Consider the following 20,095-nt stretch of genomic DNA (forward strand, 5'->3'; position numbering starts at 1 on the left):
AACACAAGATGATGCCCAAATCACTGTCCACGCCACGATTGGAATCCCGAGGTTCCCCTTCCAACACGATTGGAGACCTGCCGTCCCAGAGGCAACACGAGCGAATTCCTGAATTCCCCGTAGCAATCGAGAAGGAACCAAAGTTTCCCGCCTCAACTCGAGAAAAACCATAAGATTCTGCACTCAAGGTGAGATGAGGAAAATATCCCATTTAGAGTCCCACGAGAAATCCCACATTCCCGCTTGAAACTCGAAAGGGTACATGACACCCTTTATGAGACTCATGACATTCCATGACATAGCTGTCGCCACATGAGAGGAGAACACTATTTATGGACTCAACTTTAGATGAGGCCGTATTCCCATTCCATGCCTCGAGAGGAGTTCCGAAGATCCCCTACCAAAAGGAAAGGAGACCTGACTTCCCAGAGACTACACGAGCGAGTTCCTGATATCACCGTCAAAAACGGAAAGGGACGCCAAGTTTCAAGCTGTAACTTGAGAAAAACTACAAGATTCTCGCTTCAATGCGAGTTGAGGAACATTTCTGCTGCAGAGTCTCAAGTGAAATCACACATTCCTTACTTGAAACCCGAATGGATACTTGACACCCTTTATGCGACTCAAGACATTTCCTGGTATACCTGTCCCCACTTGAGAGGAGAACACAACTTATGGACTCTAATTTAGATAAGGCCCTATTCTCATTCCAAGCCTCAAGAGTAATCCCGAAGTTCCCCTACCAGAGGAAAGGAGACCTGATTCCCAGGGATAACACGAGCGTGTCCCTGGGGTGCACGTTGTAACTCAAAAAGGACCCCAAGTTTCTGCCGCAACTCGTGAAAAACCACAAGATTCTTCACTCAAGGTGAGATGAGGAAAATTTCCCCTGCAGAGTCTCAAGAGAAATCCCACATACCCTTTTAAACTCGAACGGACACTTGACACTATTTCTGTGACACAAAAAAGACCCTTACTAAGCCGTCCCCACTGGAGAGGAGCAAACATTTAACAGACTCATCTCTGGATGAGGCTCAATTCACATTTGATGCCTAGAGTGAAATCTCGAAGTACCCTTTCCAACTGGAAAGAAGACCTGACTTCCCTGGGGCAACACGAGAGATTTCCTGAAATACCCGTCGCAACCCGAAAGGGACCCCAAGGATCCAGCTGCAACTCGAGAAAAACCACAAGATTCTCCCCTCAATGCGAGATGAGAACTATTTCTAAGGCAAAGTCTCAAGAGAAATCACACATTTACCCTTGAAACTCGAAAGGGTACTTTAAACCGTTTCTTTGACACAAAAAGATCGCTGACTAATCCGACCCCACTGGACAGGAACACACAATTAACGGACACAACACAAGATGATGCCCAAGTCACATTCCATGCCACGAGCGGTATCCCGAAGTTCCTCTTTCAACACGATTGGAGACCAGATGTACCTGGGGCAACATGAGCGAATTCCTGAAATACCGTCACAATCCAGAAGGAGCCAAAGCATCCCACCGCAACTCGAGAACAACCACAAGATTCTGCACTCAAGGTGAGCTGAGGAAAATTTCCCATGGAGAGTCCCAAGAGAAATCCCACATTCCCGCTTGAAACTCGAAAGGGTCCATGACACCCTTTACGTGACTCAAGACATTCCCTGCCATAACTGTTGCCACATGAGAGGAGAACAAAATTTATGAACTGAACTTTAGATGAGGCCGTATTCCCATTCGATGCCTCGAGAGTAATCCCGAAATCCCCTACCAAAACCAAAGGAGACCTGACTTCCCAGGGCCTACACGAGCGAGTTCCTGATATCACCGTCACAACCCGAAAGGGACCCCAAGCTTCAAGCCACAACACGAGAAAAACCACAAGATTCTCCCCTCAATGCGAGAGGAGGAACATTTCTGCTGCAGAGTCTCAAGAGAAATCACACATTCCTGCTTGAAACTCGAGAGGCTACTTGAAACCCTTTCTGAAACACAAAAAGTTCCCGGACTAAGCCGTCCCCACTGGAGAGGAGCACACAATTATCGGACTCAACACGAGAAGAAAATCACATTCCACGCCACGATTGGAATCCCGATGTTCCCCTTCCAATATGATCGGAGACCTGCCATCCCTGGGATAAAAAGAGCGAGTTTCTTAGGTCCCCATCGCAACTCGAGAAGGCCCCCAAGCTTCCTGCCGCAACTCGAGACAAACCACAAGATTGTGCACTCAAGGTGTGATGAGGAAACTTTTCCCATGCTAAGTCTGAAGAGAAATCCCACATTCCTGCTTGAAACTCGAAAGGGTACATGACACCCTTTATGTGACTCAAGACATTCCCTGACATAGCTGTCACCACATGAGACGAGAAAAAATTTATGGACTCAAATTTAGATGAGGCCGTATTCCCATTCCATGCCTCGAGAGTAATCCTGAAATCCCCTACCAAAACCAAAGGAGACCTGACTTCCCAGGGACTACAAGAGCGAGTTCCTGATATCACTATCGCAACCCAAAAGGGACCCCAAGCTTCAAGCCACAACACATTTCTGCTACAGAGTTTCAAGAGAAATCACACATTTCTGCTTGAAATTCGATAGGGTACTTGAAACCCTTTCTGAAACACAAAAAGATCCCTGGTTAAGCCGTCCCCACTGGAGAGGAGCACACAATTATCGGACTCAACACAAAATGAGAAGCAAATCACATTCCACGTCACGATTGGAATCCCGAGGTTCCCCTTACAACACGATTGGAGACCTGCCGTCCCTGGGATAACACCAGCGAGTTTCTGCTGTCCCCGTTGCAACTCGAGAGGGACCCCAAGCTTCCCACCGCAACTCGAGACAAACCACAAGATTGTGGACTCAAGGTGTGATGAGGAAAATTTTCCCATGCTGAGTCTGAAGAGAAATCCCACATTCCTGCTTGAAACTCGAACCAGGACTTGACACACTATATGAGACCCTAAACATACCTTGACATAGCTGTCCCCACTGGAGAGAAGAACACAATTAATGGACTCAATTTTAGATGAGGCTGTATTCCCATTCAAAGCCTCTAGAATAATCCCGAGGTTTTCCTTCCAAAACGCAAGGAGACATGACTTTCCTGTGGCATGACCAGCGAGTAATTGAGGTCTCCGTCGCACCTCGAAAAGGACCCCAAGCTTCCCGCTGCAACTCGAGAATAACCACAAGATTCTTCACTCAACGTGAGATGAGGAAAATTTCCCCTGCAGAGTCTCAAGAGAAATCCTACATTCGCGATTGAAATTCGAATGGATACTTGACACCCTTTATGCGACTCAAGACATTCCCTGACATAGCTTTCCCCACTTGAGAGGAGAACACAATTTCTGGACTCAACTTTAGCTGAGGCCTTTTTCCCCTTCCACGCTTCAAGAGTAATCCCGAAGTCCCCTACCAGAGGAAAAAAAACCTGACTTCCCAGGGACAACACGAGCGTGTCCCTTAGGTGCCCGTTGTAAGTCGAAGAGGACCCCAAGCTTCCGACGCAACTCGAGACAAACCACAAGATTGTGCACTCAAGGTGTGATGAGGAAAATTTTCCCATTCTGAGTCTCAAGAGAAATCCCACATTCCCGATTGAAACTCGAACCAGGACTTGACACACTATATCAGACCCAAGACATTCCTTGACACAGCTGTCCCCACTGAAGAGAAGAACACAATTTATGGACTCAATTTTAGATGAGGCCGTATTCCCATTCTAGACCTCGAGTGTAATCCCGAAGCTCTCCTTGCCAAAAGAAAAGTGACCTGACCTCCCTGAAGTAAACAGAGCTAGGTTCTGAGGGCACTGTTTCAACTTGAGATGGACTATAAGCCTCCTGCATCAACTTGATAAAAACCACGAGATTCCCACATCAATGCGAGATGAGGAATATTCTGCTGCAGAGTCTCAAGGGAAAACCCACATTCCCGCTTGAAATTCGAACGGGTACTTGACCCCCTTTCTGCACCCATAAAAGTTCCCTGACTAAGCCGTCCCTACTGGAGAGGAGCACACAATTTAAGGACTCATTTCTAGATGACTTCCATTTGCCATTCCACACCTGGAGAATTATCCCGAAGTTTCCCTTCCAACACGTAAGGAGACTTGACTTCCTTCGGGCAGGACCAGTGAGTAACTGCGGTCCCCGTCGGAACTCGAGAAGGACCCAAAGCTTCCCGCCGCAACTAGAGAAAAACCACAAGATTCTGCACTCAAGGCAAGATGAGGAAAATTTCCCATATAGAGTCTCAAGAGAAATCCCACATTCCCTCTTGAAACTCGAACGGATACTTGACACCCTTTATGCGACTCAAGACATTCCCTGACATAGCTGTCCCCACTTGAGAGGAGAACACAATTTCTGGACTCAACTTTAGATGAGGCCCTATTCCCATTCCACGGCTCCAGAGTAATCCCAAAGTTCCCCTACCAGAGGCAAGGAGACCTGACTTCCCAGGGATAACACGAGCGTGTTCCTTGGGTGCCCGTTGTAAGTCGAAAAGGACCCCAGGCTTCCGCCTCAACTCGAGAAAAAACACAAGATTCTGCACTCAAGGTGAGATGAGGAAAATTTTCCCTGCAGAATCTCAAGAGAAATCCCACATACCCTTTTAAACTCTAACGGGCACTTGACATTATTCCTGAGACACCAAAAGGACCCTTACTAAGCCGTACCCACTGGAGAGGAGCACACGATTAACAGACTCATCATTAGATGAGGCCCAATTCACATTCGACGCCTCAAGTGAAATCCGAAAGTACGCTTTCCAACAGCAAATGAGACCTGACTTCCCTGGGGCAACATGAGCGCTTTCCTGAGATCTCCATCGCAAACCAAAAGGGACCCCAAGCATCCAGCCGTAACTCGAGAAAAACCAGAAGATTCTCCCCTCAATGCGAGATGAGGAATATTTCTGCTGCAGTCTCAAGAGAAATCATATATTCCTGCTTGAAACTCAAAGGGTACTTTAAACCGTTTCTTTGACACAAAATAGATCCCTGACTAATCCGTCCCCACTGGAGAGGAACACACAATTAATGGACTCAACAAAAGATGATGCTCAAATTACATTCCACATCACGAGTGGAATCCCGAGGTTCCTCTTCCAACATAATTGGAGACCGGATGTCCATTGGGCAACATGAACGAATTCCTGAGATACCGTCGCATTCAAGAAGGAGCCAAAGCATCCTGAAGCAACTCGGGAAAAAACGTAAGATTCTGCACTCAAGGTGAGCTGAGGAAAATTTCCCATGGAGAGTCCGAAGAGAAATCCCACATTCCCGCTTGAAACTCGAAAGGGTCCATGACACCCTTTATGTGACTCAAGACATTCCCTGACATAGCTGTCACCACATGAGAGGAGAAAAATTTATGGACTCAACTTTAGATGAGGCCGTATTCCCATTCCATGCCTCGAGAGTAATCCTGAAATCCCCTACCAAAACCAAAGGAGACCTTACTTCCCAGGGACTACATGATCGAGTTCCTGATATCACCGTTGCAACCTGAAAGGGACCCCAAGCTTCAAGCCGTAACATGAGAAAAACCACAAGATTCTCCCCTCAATGCGAGATGATGAACATTTCTGCTGCAGAGACTCAAGGGAAATCACACATTCCTGCTTGAAACTCGATAGGGTATTGAAACCCTTCTGAAACACATAAAGAACCCAGACTAAGCCGTCCCCACTGGAGAGGAGCACACAATTATCGGACTCAACACAAAATGAAAAGCAAATCACATTCCATGCCATGATTGGAATCCCGAGGTTCCCCTTCCAACACGATGGGAGACCTGCCGTCCCTGGGATAACACCAGCGAGTTTCTGAGGTCCCTGTCGCAACTTGAGAAGGACCATAAGCTTCGCCCCGCAACTCGAAACAAACCACAAGGTTGTGCATTCAAGGTGTGATGACGAAAATTTTCCCATGTTTAGACTGAAGAGAAATTCCACATTCCCTCTTGAAACTCGAACCAGGACTTGACACACTATATGCGACCCAAGACATTCCTTGACATAGCTGTCCCCACTTGAGGGAAGTACACAATTAATGGACTCAATTTTATTATTATTAGTTTTTTTTCACTCAATTTTAGATGAGGCTGTATTCCCATTCTACTCCTTGAGTGTAATCCCGAAGATCTCCTTGCAAAAAGAAAAGTGACCTGACCTCCCTGAAGTAAAAGGAGCTAGGTTCTGAGGTCACTGTGTCAACTTGAGAGGGACTACAAGCTTCCCGCAGCAACTCGATAAAAACCACGAGATTCCCAAATCAATGCGAGATGAGGAATTTTCTGCTGGAGTGTCTCACCACCACCACATTACCTCTTGAAATTCGAACAGGACTTTGACACCCATTCTGAAACCATAAAAGTTCCTTGACTAAGCCGTCCCTGCTGGAGAGGAGCACACAATTTATGGACTCATCTATAGATGACGTCCAATTGCCATTCCACACCTCGAAAATGATCCCGAGATATCCCTTCCAAAACACAAGGAGACCTGACTTCCCTGGGGCATGACCAGCAAGTAACTGAGTTCCCCGTCACAACTCGAGAAGGACCCCAAGCTTCCAGCTGAAACTCGAGAAAAAACACAAGATTCTGTACTCAAAGCGAGATGAGGAAAATTTCCCCTGCAGAGTCTCAAGGGAAATCCTGTATTCGCGCTTGAAATTCAAACGGACACTTGACACCCTTTATGTGATTCAAGACATTCCCTGACATAGCTGCCCCCACTTGAGAGAACACAATTTATGGACTGAACTTTAGATGAGGACCTATTTCCATTTCACGCCTCAAGAGTAATCCCGATGTTCCCCTACCAAAGGAAAGGAGACATTACATCCCAGGGACTACACGAGCGAGTTCCTGAGGTCCCTGTCGCAACTCGAGAAGGACCCCAATCTACCCGCCGCAACTCGAGAAGAACCACAAGATCCTGCATTCAAAGTGAGATGAGGAAAATTTCCTCTTTGAATCTCAAGAGAAATCGCACATTTCTGCTTGAAACTTGAACGGGTACTTGACACCCTTTATGCGACTCAAGACATTCCCTGATAGCTGTCCTCACTTGAGAGGAGAACAAAATTTATGGACAAACGTTAGATGAGGCCCGATTCGCATTCCTCACCTCGTTAGTAATACCGATGTTCCCCTCCGAAAACGAAATGAGTCATGACTTTCCAGGGAATACACCAGCGAGTTCCTGAGGTCCTTGTAGGAACTTGAGAATGACCCCTAGCTTCCCGCCTAAACTCGAGAAAAACTACAATATTCTACACTCAAGGTGAGATGTAGAAAATTTCCCCTGCAGAATATCCAGAGAAATCCCACATTCCCGCTTGAAACGCGAAAAGTTTCTTGACACCGTTTAAGCGACTCAAGACATTCCCTGACATAGCTGTCCCCACTTGAGAGGAAAACACAATTCATGGACTCAACTTTAGATGAGGCCCTATTCCCATTCCACGCCTCAAGAGAAATCCCGATGTTACCCTACCAAAACGAAAGGAGACGTGCCTTCCCCGGGACTACACGAGCGAGTTCCAGAGGACCCTGTCGCAAATCGAGAAGGACCCCAAGTACCCACCCCAACTAGAGAAAAAACACAAGATTCTGCCTTAAAGGTGAGATGAGGAAAATGTTCCCTTCAGAGTCTCAAGAGAAATCCCATATTCCCGCTTGAAACGCAAAAGGGTATTTGACACCCTTTATGCTGCTCAAGACATTCCCTGACATAGCTGTTCCCACTTGAGAGGAGAACACAATTTATGGCCTCAACTGTAATGAAGCCCTATTCCCCTCCACGCCTTGAGAGTAATCCCGATATTCCCCTACAAAAACGAAAGGAGATCTGATTTCCCAGGGACTACACTAGCGAGTTCCTGACGTACCTGTCGCAAATTGAGAAGGGCCCAAACCTTCTTGGCACAACACGTGAAAAACTACAAGATTTTGCACTCAAGGTGAAATGAGGAAAATTTCCCCTGCAGAGTCTCAAGGGAAATCCCACATTCCCGCTTGAAACGCGAACGGGTCCTTGACACCCTTTATGTGACTCAAGACATTCCCTGATATAGCTGTCCCCTCTTGAGAGGAGAAGACAATTTATGGACTCAACTTTAGATGAGGGCCTATTCCCATTCCACGGCTCGAGAGTAATCCCGATGTTCCCCTACCAAAACGAAAGGAGACTTGACTTCCCAGGGACTACAAGAGGGTGTACTTGAGGTCCCTTTCGTAACTCGAGAAGGACCCCAAGCTTCCAGCCACATCTCTAGAGACTTCACAAGATTCTGCACTCGAGGTGAAATGAGGAAATTTAACCCTGCAGAGTCTCAAAAGAAACTGCATATATCCGCTTGAAACTCGAACGCGTACTTGACTCCATTTATGCGACTCAAGAGATTCCCCGACATAGTTTCCCCACTTGAGAGGAGAACACAATTTATGTACTCAACTTTAGATGAGGCCCTATTCCCATTACACACCATGAGATTAATCCCGATGTTCCCCTACAAAAACGAAAGGAGACCTGATTCCAGGGACTACACGAGCGAGTTCCTGGGGTCCCTGTTGCAAATCGAGAAGGGCACCAAGTTTGCCGCAGCAACAGAAGAAAAACCACAAGGTTCTGCACTCAAGGTGACATGAGGAAAATCTCCCTTGCGGAGTCTCAAGAGAAATCTCACATTCCCACTTGAAATGCGAACGGGTCCTTGACACCCTTTATGCGACTCAAGACATTCCCTGACATAACTGTCCGTACTTGAGAGTAGAACACAATTTATGGACTCAAATTTAATGAGGCCCTATTCCCCTTCCAGGCCTCACTGGTATTCCCAAATTCCCCTCCCAAAACGAAAGGAGACCTGACTTCCCAGGGACTTCAGAGCAAAGTACTCAGGTCCCTGTTGCCACTCGAGAAAAACCACAAGATTCTGCGTTCAAGGTGAGATGAGGAAAATTTCCCCTGAAGAGTCTCAAGAGAAATCCCACATTCCAGCTTGACACGGGAAAGGGGAATTGACACCCTTTATGTGACTCAAGAGAATCCCTGACATTGCTGTCCCTACTTCAGAGGAGAACACAATTTATGGACTCAAGTTTAGAAGAGCCCTATTCCCATTCACTCCTCGAGATTAATCCCGATGTTCCCCTACCAAAGCGAACGGGGACCTGACTTCCCAGGGACTACACAAAGAGTTTCTGAAGTCCCTGTCACAGATCGAGAAGGGCCAAAAGCTTCCCGCCACAACACTAGAAAAAACAAGATTCTGCACTCAAGGTGAGAGGAGGAAAATCTCCCCTGCAGATTCTCAAGAGAAATCCCACATTCCTGCTTGAAAGATGAACGTGTACTTGACTCCCTTTATGCAACTCAAGACATTCCCTCACATAGCTGTCCCCACTTGAGAGTAGAAAACAATTTATGGACTCACCTTTAGATGTGGCCCTATTCCCATTCTATGCCTCTAGAATAATCCCGATGTTCCCTTACCAAACGAAAGACTTGACTTATAAGGGACTACAGGAGGGAGTTCCAGAGGTCCCTGTCGGAACTCGAAAAGGACCCCAAGCGTCCCGCCACAACTCATGAAAAACCACAAGATTCTGCACTCAAGGTGAGATGAGGAAAATTCCCCTGGAGAGTCTCAAGAGAAATCCCACATTCCCGCTTGAAACGAGGACGGGTACTTGAAACCCTTTATGCGACACAAGACATTCCCTGACATAGCTGTCCCCACTTGAGAGGAGCACAAAATTTATGGATTCGAATTTACATGAGGCCCTATTCCCATTCCATGTCTCGAGAGTAATCCCGATATTCCCTTACCAAAACGAAAGACCTGACTTCCCAAGGACTACACGAGCGAGTTCCTGAGGTCCCTGTCACACCTCGAGAAGGACTCCAAGCTTCCCGCCGCAACTCGTGAAAAACCACAAGATTCTGCACTCAAGGTGAGATGAGGAAAATATCCAATGCAGAGTCTCAGGAGAAATCCCACATTCCCTGTTAAAACACGAAAGGGTACCGGACACCCTTTATGCGACTCAAGACATTCCCTGACATAGCTGTCTCCACTTTAGAGGAGAACAGAATTTATGGACTCAACATTGGATGAGGCCCTATTCCCATTCCACGCCTTGAGAGTAATTCGTATGTTCCCCTACCAAAACGAAAGGAGACCTGATTCCAGGGAATACACGAGCGAGTTCCTGGGGTCCCTGTTGCAAATCGAGAAGGGCACCAAGTTTGCCGCAGCAACAGAAGAAAAACCACAAGATTCTGCACTCAAGGTGACATGAGGAAAATTTCCCATGTAGCGTCTAAGTGAAATCCCACATTCCCACTTGACATGGGAAAGGGGAATTGACACCCTTTATGCGACTCAAGACAATCCCTGACATCGCTGTCCCTACTTGAGAGGAGGACACAATTTATGGACTCAAATTGAGAAGAGACCTATTTCCATTCCACGCCTGAAGAGTAATCCCGATGTTCCCCTACCAAAACGAAAGTAGACCTGACTTTCCAGGGCGAAACTAGCGAGTTTCTGAAGTCCCTGTCGCAAATTGAGAAGGGCCAAAAGCTTCTCGCCACAACACGAAAAAAACCCACAAGATTCTGCACTCAAGGTGAGATGAGGAAAATCTCCCCTGCAGAGTCTCAAGGGAAATCCCACATTCCCGCTTGAAAGGCGAACGGGTCCTTGACACCCTTTATGCGACTCAAGACATTCCCTGACATAGCTGTCCGTACTTGAGAGTAGAAAACAATTTATGTACTCAACATTAATGAGGCCCTATTTCCCTACCACGCCTCGCTAGTAATCCCAATGTTCTCCTACAGAAACGAAAGAAGACCTGACTTCCCTGGGACTCCACGAGCGAGTTCCTGAGGTCACTGTCGCAACTCGAGGTGGACCCCAAGCTTCCCAAAGCAACACGAGAAAAACCACACGATTCTGCACTCAGGTGAGATGAGGAAAATTTCCAATGCAGAGTCTCAGGAGAAATCCCACATTCCCTTTTGAAACGCGAATGGGTATTTGACACCCTTTATGCGACTCAAGATATTCTCTGACATGGCTGTCCCCACTTGAAAGGAGAACACAATTTATGGGCTCAACGTAAATGAGGCCCTATTCCCATTCCACGCCTCGAGAGTAATACCAATGTTCTGCTTCCGAAACGAAAGGAGACCTGACTTCCCAGAAACTACACGATCGAGTTCTTGAGGTCCCTGTCACAACTCTAGAAGGACACCAAGCTTCCCACCGCCACTAGAGAAAAACCAAAAGATTCTGCACTCAAGGTGAGATGGGGAAAATTTCCAATGCAGAGTCTCAGGAGAAATTCCACATTCCCTGTTGAAACGCGAACGGGTGCTGGACACCCTTTATGCCACTCAAGACATTCCCTGAAATAGCTGTCCCCACATGAGAGGAGAACACGATTTACGGACTCAACTTTAGATGAGGCCCTATTCCCATTCCACGCCTCGAGAGTAATCCGTATGTTCCCCTAACAAAACGAAAGGAGACCTGGCTTCACAGGGACTACACGAGCGAGTTCCAGAGGTCCCTGTCGCAAATAGAGAAGGACCCCAAGCTACCCGCCGCAACTCGAGAAAGAAACACAAGATTCTGCCTTGAAGGTGAGATGAGGAAAATGTTCCCTGCAGAGTCTCAAGAGAAATCCCATATTCCCGCTTGAAACGCGAAAGGGTAATTGACACCCTTTATGCTGCTCAAGACATTCCCTGACATAGCTGTACGCACTTGAGAGGAGAACACAATTTATGGACTCAACATTAAATGGGCCCGTATTCCCATTCCATGCCTCGAGAGTAATCCCGATGTTCCCCTACCAAAACGAAAGGAGACCTGACTTCCCAGGGACACACGAGCGAGTTCCTGAGGTCCCTGTAGCAACTCGAGAAGGACACCAAGCTTCCCGCCGCAAAACGAGAAAAAACACAAGATTCTGCACTCAAGGTGAAATGAGGAAAATTTACCCTGCAGAATCTCAAGAGACCTCCCACATTCCTGCTTGAACTCAAATGGGTTGACTCCCTTTATGTGACTCAAGACATTTCCCTACATAGCTCTTCCCACTTGAGATTATAACACAATTTATGGACTCAAATTTAGATGAGACCCTATCCCCATTCCACACCACGAGAGTAATCCCGATGTTTCCCTACCAAAAGGAAAGGAGACCTGATATACCAGGGAATACCCGAGCGAGTTCCTCAGGTCCCTGCAACAACTCGAGAAGGACCCCAAACTTCCCGCCGCAACTCGAGAAAAACCACAACATTCTGCATTCAATGTGAGCTGAGGAAAATTTCCCCTGCAGAATCTCAAAAGAAATGCCACATTCAGGTTTGAAACACGAACGGTTACTTGACACCCTTTTTGTGACGCAAGACATTCCCTGACACAGCTGTCCCCACTTGAGAAGAGAACACAATTTATGAACTCAACTTTAGATGAGGCCCTATTGCCTTTCCACGCCTCGAGAGCATTCCAGATGTTCCCCTACCAAAAAGAAAGGAGACCTGACTTCCCAGGGACTACTTGAGCGAGTTCCGGAGGTCGCTGTCACATTCGAGAAGGGCCCCAAGCTTCCCGCCGCAACAAGAGAGAAACCACAAGATTCTGCACTCAAGGTGACATGAGGAAAATCTCCCCTGCAGAGTTTCAAGAGAAATCCCACATTCCCGCTTGAAACACGAACGGATAATTAACACCTTTTATGTGACGCAAGACATTCCCTGACATAGCTGTCCGTACTTGAGAGGAGAACACAATTTATGGACTCAATTTTAATGTGGCCCTATTCCCCTTCCACGCCTCTCTTGTATCCCCATGTTCCCTACCAATTCGAAAGGAGACCTGACTTCCCAGGGACTACACGAGCGAGGTCCTGAGGTCCCTGTTGCAGCTCGAGAAGGACACCAAGCTTCACGCCGCAACTGGAGAAAAACCACAAGATTCTTCACTAAAGGTGAGATGAGGAAAAATTCCCCCGCAGTGTCTAAAGAGAAATCCCACATTCCAGCTTGAAATGCGAACGGATACTTGACACCCTTTATGCGACTCAAGACATTCCCTGACATAGCTGTCCACACTTGAGAGGAGAGCACGATTTATGGACTCAACTTTAGATGAGGCCCTATTCCCATTCCACGTTTCGAGAGTAATCCCGAAGTTTCCCTACCAAAACAAAAGGAGACGTGACTTACCAGGGACTACACGAGCGTGTTCTTGAGCTCCCTTTCCCAACTCGAAAAGGAACTCAAGCTTTGCGCCACAACTGGAGAAAAGCCACAAGATTCTGCACTTAAGTTGAGATCAGGAAAATCTCCCCTGCAGAGTCTCAAGAGAAATCCCACATTCCTGCTTGAAATGCGCTCAGGTACTGGACACCCATTATGCGACTCAAGACATTCCCTGACATAGCTGTCCCCACATGAGAGGGGAACACAATTTTTGGACTGAATATTAATGAAGCGCTATTGCCCTTCTATGCATTGAGAGTAATGCCGATATTCCCCTACCAAAACAAAAGGAGACCTGACTTCCCAGGTACTACAAAAGCGAGTTCCTGGGGTTGTTTCCCAACTCGAGAAGGCCCCCAAACTTCCCGCTGCAACTCGAGATAACCCACAAGATTCTGCACTTAAGGTGAGATGGGGAAAATTTCCAATGCAGAGTCTCAAGAGTAATCCCACAATCCCGTTTGAAACACGAACGGGTAATTGACACGCTTTATGCGACTCAAGACATTCCCTAACATAGCTGTCCCCACTTGAGAGGAGAACACAATTTATGGCCTCAACTTTAGATGAGGCCCTATTCCCATTCCACGGCTCGAGAGTAATCCCGATGTTCCCCTACCAAAACGAAAGGAGACCTGATTTCCCAGGGGCTACACGAGCGAGATCCTGAGGTCCCTGTCACAACTCGAGAAGGACACCAATCTTCCCGCCTCAACTCGAGAAAAACCACAAGATTCTGCACTCAAGGTGAGATAGGAAAATGTCCCCTGTAGAGGCTCAAGAGAAATCCCACATTCGCGCTACAAACGCGAATGGGAACTTGACACACTTTAGGTGACTCAAAGCATTCCCTGACAAGCTGTCCATACTTGAGAGGAGAACACAATGTATGGACTCAAATTTAGATGAGGCCCTATTCCCCTTCCACGCCTTGAGAGTAATCCCGATATTTCCCTACAAAACCAAAGGAGACTTGACTTCCCAGGGACTACACTAGCGAGTTCCTAAAGTCCCTGTCGTAAATCGAGAAGGGCCCAAAACATCCTGCCACAATGCGAGAGAAAACAGAAGATTCTGCACTCATGGTGAGATGAGGAAAAATTCCCCTGCAGAGTCTGAAGAGAAATCCCAAATTCCCGGTTGAAACACGAACAAGTATTTGACACCCTTTATGCAACCCAAGACATTCCCTGACATAGCTGTCCCATCTTGAGAGGAGAAAACAATATATGGCCTCAAGTTTAGATGAGGCCTATTCCCATTCCATGGCTCTATAGTAATCCCGATGTTCCCCTACCAAAATGAAAGGAGACATGAATTCCCATGGACTTTAAGATCGTGTTTTTGAGGTCCCTTTCGTAACTCGAGGAGGACCCCAAGCTTCCCGCCCCGATAAGAGAAAAACCACATGATTCTGCACTCAAGGTGACATGAGGAAAATCTCCCCTGTAGAGTCTCAAGAGAAATCTCACATTCCCACTTGAAATGCAATCGGGTACTTGACACCCTTTATGCGACTAAAGACATTCCCTGTCATAGCTATCCCCACTTAAGAGGAGAACATAATTTATGGACTCAAGCATAGATGAGGCCCTATTCCCATTCCACGCCTCGAGTGTAATCCCGATGTTCCCCTACCAAAATTAAACGAGACCTGACTTCCCAGGGATTACACCAGTGAGTTCCTGAGGTCCCTGTAGGAACTCCAGAAAGACTCCAAGATTCCCGCCCCAACTCGATAAAAATCACAAGATTCGGCAGTAAAGGTGTGATGAGGAAAAGTTCCCATGCAGGAACTCAAGAGTAATTCAACATTCCTGCTTGAAACGCGAATCATCACTTGACACCCTTTATGCGACTCAAGACTTTCCCTGACATAGCTCTTGCCACTTGAGAGGAGAACAGAGTGTATGGACTCCACTTTAGATGACGCCCTATTCCCATTCCAAGCCTCAAGAGTAATCCTGATGTTCCCCTAACAAAACGAAAGAAGAGCAGAGTACCGAGGAACACGCGAGAGAGTTCCTGAGGTCCATGTTGCAACTCGAGAAGGACACCAAGTTTCCCGCCGGAACTCGAGAAAAACCACAATATTCTCTACTCAAGATGAGGTGAGGACAATTTCGCCTGCAGCCTCTCAAGAGAAATCCCACATTCCTGATTGAAATGCAGTCGGGCAGTTGACACCCTTTAAGCAACTCAAGACTTTCCCTGACATAGCTCTTGCCACTTGAGAGGAGAACACATTTTATGGACTCAAATTTAGATGAGGCCCTATTCCCTTTCCACGCCTTGAGAGTAATCCTGATTTTCCCCTAACAAAACGAAAGAAGAGCAGAGTTCCTAGGAACACACGAGAGAGTTCCTGAGGTCTGTGTCGCAACTCGAGAAGGACACCAAGTTTCCCGCCGAAACTCGAGAAAAACCACAATATTCTCTACTCAAGATGAGGTGAGGAAAATTTGGCCTGCAGCATCTCAAGAGAAATCCCACATTCCTGATTGAAAAGCAGTCGGGCAGTTGACACCCTTTATGCGACTCAAGACATTCCCTGACATAGCTGTCCCCACTTGAGAGGAGAACACACTTTTTGGATGCAACTTTAGATGAGGCCTTATTCCCTTTCCACGTCTTGAGAGTAATTCCGATGTTTCCCTACCAAAAGAAAAGGAGATCTGACTTCCCAGGGCCTACACTATCGACTTCCTGTGGTCCCTGTCGCAACTCCAGAAAGACCCCAATCTTCCCGCCGCAACTCGAGAAAAAACACAAGATTCGGCAGTAAGGGAGAGATGAGGAAAATTTCCAATGCATAGAATCAAGAGTAATCCAACATACCCGCTTGAAACGCGAATCGGTACTTGACACCGTTTATGCCACTCAAGAATTTCCCTGACTTAGCTGTCGCTACTTGAGAAGAGAACACATTTTATGGACTCAAATTTAGATGAAGCCCTATTCCCATTGCACGCCTTGAGAATAATCCCGTTGTTCCCCATCCAAAACGAAAGGAGACCTGACTTCCCAGGGACTATACGAGCGAGTTCCTGAGATCCCTGTCGCAACTCGAGAAGGACCCCAAGCTTCCCACTGCAACTCGAGAAAAACCTGATATTCTCTATTCAAGGTGAGATGAGGAAAATTTCCCCAGCAGTCACAAGAGAAATCCCACATTCCCGATTGAAATGCGATTGGGCACTTGACACCCTTTATGCGACGCAAGACATTCCCTGACATAGCTGTCCACACTTGAGAGGCGAACACAATTTATGGACTCAAATTTAGATGAGGCCCTATTCCCATTCAACACCTCGAGAGTAATCACAATGTTCCCCTACTAAAACGAAAGGAGATCTGATTTCCCAGGGGCTACACGAGTGAGATCCTGAGTTCCCTGTCACAACTCGAGAAGGACCCCAAGCTTACCGCCTCAACTCGAGAAAAACTACAAGATTCTTCACTCAAGGTGAGATAGGAAAATTTCCCCTGTAGAGTCTCAAGAGAAATCCCACATTCGCGCTACAATGGCGAACTGGTACTTGACAAACTTTAGGCGACTCAAGAAATTCCCTGACAAGGCTGTCCATACTTGAGAGGAGAACACAATGTATGGACTCAAATTTAGATGAGGACCTATTCCCCTTCCCCGCCTTGAGAGTAATCCCGATATTCCCCTAACAAAACGAAAGGAGACTTGACTTCCCAGGGACTACACTAGTGTGTTCTTAAAGTCCTTGTCGTAAATCGAGAAGGGCCCAAAACTTCCTGCCACATTGCGAGAGAAAACAGAAGATTCTGCACTCATGGTGAGATGAGGTAAAGTTCCCCTGCAGAGTCTGAAGAGAAATCCCAAATTCCCGGTTGAAACACGAACGGGTACTTGACACCCTTTATGCAACCCAAGACATTCCCTGACATAGCTGTCCCCTCTTGAGAGGAGAAAACTATTTATGGCCTCAAGTTTAGACGAGGCCTATTCCCATTCCATGGCTCGATAGTAATCCCGATGTTCCCCTACCAAAACGAAAGGAGACTTGAATTCCCATGGACTACAAGATCGTGTTTTTGAGGTCCCTTTCGTAACTCGAGGAGGACCCCAAGCTTCCCGCCGCGACAAGAGAAATACCACAAGATTCTGCACTCAAGGTGGCATGAGGAAAATCTCCCCTGCAGAGTCTCAAGAGAAATCTCACATTCCCGCTTGAAATGCGAACGGGTACTTGACACCCTTTATGCGACTCAAGACATTCCGTGACATAGCTGTCCGTACTTGAGAGGAGAACACAATTTATGAACTCAACTTTAATGAGGCCCTATTGCCATTCCACGCCTTGAGTATAATCCCGATGTTCCCCTACCAAAATGAAAGGAGACCTGACTTCCCAGGGACTACACAAGCGAGTTACTGAGGTCCCTGTCGCAACTCCAGAAAGACCCCAAGATTCCCGCCGCAACTCGATAAAAATCAAAAGATTCGCCAGTAAATGTGTGATGAAGAAAATTTCCCATGCAGAATCTCAAGAGTAATCCAACATTCCCGCTTGAAACGCGAATCATCACTTGACACCTTTTATGCGACTCCAGTCTTTCCCTGACATAGCTCTTGCCGGTTGAGAGCAGAACACAAAGTTTATGGACTCAACTTTAGATGAGGCCCTATTCCCATTCCATGCCTCGAGAGTAATCCCGATGTTCCCCTAATAAAAAAAAAGCAGAACTGACTTCCCAGTGACAACACGAGCAAATGCCTGAGGTTCTGTCGCAACTCGTGAAAGACCCTAAGAATCCCGCCGCAACTCGTGAAAAACCACAAAATTCTGCACTCAAGGTGAAATGAGGAAAATTACCCCTGCAGAGTTTCAAGAGAAATCCCACATTCCCGCTTGAAATGCGAACGGGTACTTGACACCCTTTATGAGACTCAAAATATTCCCTGACATAGCTGTCCCCACTTGAGAGGAGAACACACTCTTTGGACGCAACTTTAGATGAGGCCCTATTCCCTTTCCATGCCTTGAGAGTAATCCTGATGTTCCCCTTCTAAACAAAAGGAGATCTGACTTCCCAGGGACTACACCATCGACTTCCTGAGGTCCCTGTCGCAACTCGAGAAGCACCCCAAGCTTCCCCCTGCAACTCGAGAAAAACCACAAGATTCTGCAGTCAAGGTGAGATGGGGAAAATTTCCCCTGTAGAGTCTCAAGAGAAATCCCACATTCGCGCTAGAAACGCGAACGGGTACTTGACACACTTTAGGCGACTCAAGACATTCCCTCACAAAGCTGTCCATACCTGAGAGGAGAACACAATTTATGAACTCAACTTTAATGAGGCCCTATTTACATTCAGGGCCTCGCTAGTAATCCCGAATTCCCCTACCAAAAGGAAAGGAGACCTGACTTCAAAGGGACTACAGAGCCAGGTACTGAGGTCCCTGTCGCAAATCGAGAAGGGCCCCAAGCTTCCCGCCGCAACTTGAGAAAAACCACAAGATTCTGCACTCAAAGTGAGATGAGGAAAATCTCACCTGCAGAGTCTCAAAAGAAATCCCACATTCTCGCTTGAATGGCGAACGGGTACTTGACAACCTTTATGCGATTCCAGACATTTTCTGACATAGCTGTCAATACTTGATAGTAGAAAACAATTTATGGATTCAACTTTAATGATGTCCTATTTCCCTACAATGCACCGCTAGTAATCCCGACGTTCCCCTACCAAAACGAAAGGAGACCTGCTTTACCAGGGGCTACAAGTGCGAGATCCTGAGGTCCCTGTCGCAACTCGAGAAGGACTCCAAGCTTCCCGCCTCAACTCGAGAAAAACCACAAGATACTGCACTCAAGGTGAGATGAGGAAAATCTCCCCTGCAGAGTCTCAAGAGTAATCCCACAATCCCGCTTGAAACATGAACGGGTAATTGACACCCTTTATGCGACTCAAGACATTCCCTAACATAGCTGTCCCCACTTGAGAGGAGAACACAATTTATGGCCTCAAATTTAGATGAGGCCCTATTCCCATTCCACGGCTCGAGAGTAATCCCGATGTTCCCCTACCAAAACGAAAGAAGACCTGATTTCACAGGGGCTACACAAGCGAGATCCTGAGGTCCCTGTCACAACTCGAGAAGGACCCCAATCTTCCCGCCTCAACTCGAGAAAAACCACAAGATTCTGCACTCAAGGTGAGATAGGAAAATTTCTCCTGTAGAGGCTCAAGAGAAATCCCACATTCGCGCTACAAACGCGAACTTTATGAACTCAAATTTAATGAGGCCCTATTTCTTTTCCAGGCCTCGCTAGTAATCCTGAATTCCACTACCAAAACGAAAGGAGACCTGACTTCCCAGGGACTACAGAGCGAGGTACTGAGGTCCCTGTTGCAACTCAAGAAGGGACCCAAGTTTCCCGCCGCAACTTGAGAAAAACCAAAAGATTCTGCACTTAAGGTGAGATGAGGAAAATCTCCCCTGCAGAGTCTCAAGAGAAATCCCACATTCCCTTTTTGAGAGGCGAACGGGTACTTGACACCCTTTATGCGACTCAAGACATTTTCTGACATAGCTGTCCATACTTGAGAGTAGAAAACAATTTAAGGAGTCAGCTTTAATGATGCCCTATTACCCTACCATGCACCGCTAGTAATCCCGATGTTTCCCTTCCAAAACGAAAGGAAACCTAATTATCAGGGACTACACGAGGGAGATCCTAAGTTCCCTGTCGCAACTTGAGAAGGACCCCAAGCATCCCACCTCAACTCGAGAAAAACAACAAGATTCTGCACTTAAAAT

Source organism: Moschus berezovskii, chromosome 22 (genome assembly GCF_049115385.1).
Source record: "Moschus berezovskii isolate FMDL1 chromosome 22, NW_MosBer_1.0, whole genome shotgun sequence".
Lineage (NCBI taxonomy): Eukaryota > Metazoa > Chordata > Mammalia > Artiodactyla > Moschidae > Moschus > Moschus berezovskii.